This window comes from Rhinolophus ferrumequinum, chromosome 21 (genome assembly GCF_004115265.2).
Source record: "Rhinolophus ferrumequinum isolate MPI-CBG mRhiFer1 chromosome 21, mRhiFer1_v1.p, whole genome shotgun sequence".
Lineage (NCBI taxonomy): Eukaryota > Metazoa > Chordata > Mammalia > Chiroptera > Rhinolophidae > Rhinolophus > Rhinolophus ferrumequinum.
In genome coordinates, this window is record NC_046304.1 from 5,493,107 (window position 1) to 5,498,632 (window position 5,526).

General features: G+C 42.5%; 1 non-coding gene across 1 annotated transcript; it reads left to right on the forward strand.

The window, feature by feature from the left end:
• The first annotated feature begins 4,325 nt into the window (after positions 1 to 4,325).
• On the forward strand, positions 4,326 to 4,399 carry TRNAS-ACU (transfer RNA serine (anticodon ACU)). The gene has a single exon. It is a non-coding gene; the product is annotated as a tRNA-Ser (tRNA).
• The last annotated feature ends 1,127 nt before the right edge of the window (positions 4,400 to 5,526 follow it).

Sequence of the window (5,526 nt, forward strand, 5' to 3'; positions counted from 1 at the left end):
GTTTCCCAAGTAAAAGCTGTAAATCTTTGCCACTCCTCCTCCAGACTTCCAGTTCATTAGAGCAGTTAGAGATGCACAGCATATAATACCATTATCATCAGCCACACATCCCACGGTAGGATCCAGTTGCTATCTAACTGCACCACTGGGGGGAGGGCATACTTCCCTTCTGGGGATTCCAAGAACCAGAGACATTCCATGGGATGCTGGGGTCCTGTAGCCTAGACAAGATGAAGAATGGATGAACTCTGCATAATACGGACACATTCTTAAGGGTTCAAAAGTACGCCCTTCTTCCCACTGGAGAGGGGCCAAGACACAGTCAGGAGGAAGGAAGAGGCCCTGATAATTCTGACTCTCCAAAGTGGAAGAAGACTAAATCTCTTGCAATCTGTTGACAGAAGACATAGCTGCTTGCTTTGCCACTCTATTTCCAGTCACCCAGTTTGGAGAGTTTGGAGCCCTCTTTAAACTTCTCCTGGGCCTCTTTATCCCTTGCCAGTCAATGCCTGTAAACTCTTATCTGGTAACATTTGCTACTCTCTCCATACCCAGAGTCCCAGCCTTATTTCAATTTCATAGCCTCTGACTGGAACTAGTCCTACTGCTTTCTGACGGGTATCCCTCCTTCTTTCGCCATTCCACTGTCCACTCATCTTTCATGCTGATGTCTTCCGAAGGCAGAGCTTTCTTCACTTCTCAAATAACCTTTAGAGTAGTGGCTCTTCTTTACCTGTTTCTAACATCTGCGCACTTTCCGCTGGAATCCAAGGAGCTCCATAATCTGATCCCCTGTATATTTCCACTATGGTGCTCACAACTCTCTTTCAGACACATCCCATGCCAAGCTGAAAATCATCCTCAGTCCCCTGCACACACACCCTGTTGTCTCTGCCTGCTTTGCTCTCCATCAGGAGCTATCTGTCCAATACGGTAGCAATGACTTACGTGAGGTTATCACACACTTGAAATGTGGCGAGTCTGAAGTGAGATGTGCTGTAACGGAAAATACATACCAGGTCCTGAAGATATACTGGGAAGGAAATAAAGTAAAACACCTCTTCTGTATTTTTTTTTTTACATTGATCACATGTTGAACTAAAATGTGTTATAAGAGTCCAAAAACCTAGTACCGAAAAATGAATGTGAAAATACCTCACTAATAATTGTGACATAGATTGCTATCGAAATGATAGTTTTTATATATTGGGCTGAATAGAACATATTATTACATATAATTTTTACCTAGTACCTTTTTACTTTTTAATTCACCTACTAGAAATGATTGAATTCCTCATGTGGCTCTTTTGTGTGGCTCACACCATCTCTCTACTTGACAGTGTGGATCTAGAGAGACCGTCCTCCCTAGCCCCATGTGTTCAAGGCCCATCCATTTTTCAAAGCCCATTTTGCATCTATTATCCATTAAGCCTTGCATGACCCACAGCAGCCAAAACTAATCTTTTTTTCCCTGAAATTCCTTAAGACTTGTCTGTAATCGTATCAACTCTACCTTCTAAATTATCATTATTTCTGTCTACACCTCCCTGTAATACACCACAAGCCCCTCAGAGGTAAGAGCTACCTGTGATTCATGTCCTAGTTTCAGTGTGTTGTATGGTGATTTAGAGCATGTGTTTCTGCACTGGGCAGATTCGGGTTTGGTACTCACTCCATGATGTGCCAGCTGTGTGATGCTGGCTTAGTACTTAACCTCTCTGGACCTTGGTTTTCACATTATAAGGGGACAACAATAATAATGCTTATCTTACAGGGTTGTAGTGAGGATTAAATGGAATGATTTGTTTGAGCATTTAGCACAATGCCTGGCACAGAACAACTTTAAAGGAAACGGGGCTGGTTATTATGATGACCTACTCCTTGAATTGGGGCTCTCCAGAGAAATAGAATCAATCGGTGATATATCCTACTGTGTGCACATATATATATGTACACACACACCACATATATATCCTTTTACTTTATATATTCATTTATATTTATACTTATAAATATAATATTTGATATGGAGAAAATGATTTATGTTAAAGAATCGACTCCTACAATTGTGAGGACTGGAGAGTCTGAAATCTGCAGGGCAGGCTGGCCGGCTGAAAATTCAGGGTCGAATTGATGTTGCCATCTTGAAACTACTTTCTTCTTCAGAAAACATCAGTCTTTGCTTTTAAGGTTTTTAACTAACTGGATGAGGCCCATTCACATTATAGAGGGTAATCTGTTTTGCTTAAAGTCTACCGATTTAAATGTTAATCACATGTCTAAGAAACTACCTTCACAGCATCATCCAGATTGGTATTTGACCAAACTACTGTGGACCATTGCCTTGCCAAGTGGACGCATAAAACTAACCATCACATTCATAATAGAATGCACTCCATACACGATGTTAATGGAGGTTTGTTACTCTTGTACTTCAGATCCTTAGATTGGAGAATTAAGTTTATTAACTTGCTTCTTCCCAATCCTCAGACAATCTATGCCAGGGGTCAGTCAGTCGATCAACAAATACTGCATTTACTGGATGCCTACGATGTACCACCAACTACGCAAGGAGGTGACAAGGAGGTGAAGAAGGCAGAATCCTTGACCTCGGGGAGCTTATATTCTAGTAAATGGAAACAGACAGCGAACATGTAAATAAGCAAATAAAATAATTTCACATACTGGTAAGTGCTATGAGGGATAAAAATAATAAAAAATTTAAAAAACAGCATGATACAGTTGGGGGTCAATTCAAGAGGTGGTCACTTTACTAAATGACCAAGGTAGGTCTCTCGGAGGAAGTCCTTCGAGGTGAGGCCTGATTGCAAAGACACAGTGGAACGCTGGAACACAGAGCCTCACAAAGTGTGGGGAGGGAGGGTGGGTGTGTCATGACATCCAAGGGACCAGGAGGGCTCGCAGGACTCCTGCCAGCCTGTGATGCTTTCCCAGGGCCAAATGCTGAGGCTGCAAATGCTTCCAGCGCTGCAGGAAAGCTCAAACATCACCTGCACATGCACAAACATACACCTTCCTCCTTTCTGCTTATCTCCCATATTTACTTCTCAGTATAAACAATCCCTCCACAGGGAACGGGCCAAAAGTGGACACAGCAGACACCACCCCAGGGAAAGGAGGGCTGTTCTCCTGAGGCAAAGCCAAAACTCTACCAGTTTGTTTATCCCCAGTCACCAAGCTCATCATTTCACACAATGTGGGAGACTGCAGAAAAGACCTTGATAAGCCACCCACTCACCTCCCTGCCCTAGGCTCCTTTCCAGTGAGGCAGGAATTGCAGGTTGTGTCACGAAACTGTTTGCAAACACACCTCCCGTCTGGAACATGGAGACTGCTGTCCTGGTGTGTGTATGAGCATGTGTGTGTGTGTGAGTGTGTGAGTATATGTGTGTATGTGTGTGAGCATGTGCAAATCTGCATGCGTGCATGTGTGTTGGGCTGGAGAAGGCAGGGAAAGGACACTCAGCTGCGCTGATCTGTAACTAGGCTACTCTAATCCACAACCTAATCCATTTTTTTCCTAATATTAATTCTCAGCAATAAATAAAACAGGACGGTGCTTATTAATCCAGAAGGGGAACCATTATTCAAGGCAAAGAAACACCAGTGTCTACAACAGGATGTCTAGCAACCAGCCCCTGCCTACACCTGTGAAAGTCCTTTTGACTTCCTTATCATGTTAAAGAGAGCCAAGGAGCTTCCACTTAAAACCCTAGAATTGGCCCACGGGGGAGACAGAAAGGTGTGTGCACCAAGAGCAGGTCAGGGGACACACGAGCACCGATGGCCTCCGGTGTGCACCACCAAGTAAAGGCCTACCTTCCTCTGCTAGAGAGCTGCCGCTGCTTTCTTCTGCAGACAAATCTCAGAGAACTGGCCAAAACCGATGTATGGCCCCATGTTTCTAGCTAGCATCCCATGGTCAACACCCTGACACTCACTCAGCTACTTTTCATCTCAGCATCAAGTTTTCATCCCAGTGTTTAACACTGGTTGTCCTGGAATATAGGTTACCCGGATTTCTGACTACTTGCTTTCTCCTTAGTTGGTCTCAGTAGACTGTTGTGTTCTAGAACACTCTGTTCTGGGGGGGAGAAAACAACAGAAAAAAACTGTACAAATGGAAACTGATAATTGATGAGTTCTAACGATATAATAAGCACTCCTACTTGTGTTTCCACTTAATCCTAATAGCCTATAATGTGAAGGAAGGCAAAGGAACTCTATTAGTCTGGATTCTTTCCATTAGAAATGATAGAAACCCAACTTAAACTAGCTGAAACTTAAAAATGATGTATTGGGGTGGCCGGTTAGCTCAGTTGGTTAGAGCGTGGTGCTACTAACACCAAGGTTGGTGGTTCAATCCCTGCATGGGCCACTGTGAGCTGTGCCCGCCTTAAAAAAAAAAAAAAAATGTATTTCCTCAATCACTGAAAAGTCCAAAGATGGTACTAATAAATCATGTAAGACTGATCCAGGGTTTCGAAGGATGACTCCAGGAATTTGTGAATTTCTATTTTCGACTCTGCTTTCCTTTGTGTTGCCTACATTTCAGGCAGCATCTTCAGAAGAGGTAGCAGAAAAGGCCACAGCAGCCCTAAGTTTGCATTATCCAAACAGCTGGCAATCCAAATAATGAATAATAATAATAATAATAATAATAATAGTCTCTTTTCTCAAAAGTTCCTGCAAAATTCCAGAGTTGACTGTCATCAGCCAGGACTGGTCACCATTCTGAATAGAGGACAAGTCCAGTCTCCCCAGGACCACGTGGCCTGAGAATGAGGAAGAGTACTTCCCCCAAAGGGAGTCTGACAGACTTACTTTTAAATATGTCCATCATCCACCACAAAATAAAGAGGAAAATTGACTCAGGAATGACTCCCATACTAGAAACTGCAGAAAGGATTACAGCTAATATTTTAAGATATATCACTATACACATATTTTTTAAATCCTAAATTCTTCCATTCTGGTCTCTCTGTTGGACACATACTTTCTTCGTTTGCTGTTCCCCTCCTACCTGCACACATCTCCATTCTGAAAATCACTACCAGCTGTGAGCAGAGGATTTTAAAGCCTGGCTTCTGGGAGGGACAGTAGGGCAAGAAGAATTAGCCTCTTTACAGGTCCTAAACTAGGGCACTCAAGCTCGAAATTCTCTTATCCCATTTCCAAACGTTTGTTCTGCAAAACACTAGTCCCTTATGACGCAACAAGGGAAAAGTTTCCAATGATGAAATAAGGTTTGGAAAACACAGCACATTATATCCTCTTTCTTGGAGTCACAATCTACATTAGCAGGTTAAAAACTCTGGGAAGTTCTTCAGAGAGGAAGCAGTTGAACTCTTTTAATGCAATGTTTATCAAACTGCCCTGCCCTTAAAATACTTTTTATAAATGACACATATTAACATCGTCAGAACAAAATAATATCTGTTGGGAAATACTGGCCTGCAAAGTTTTACAAAGACCGTAGACTTCTAGCTGTCCAAACCATCCATT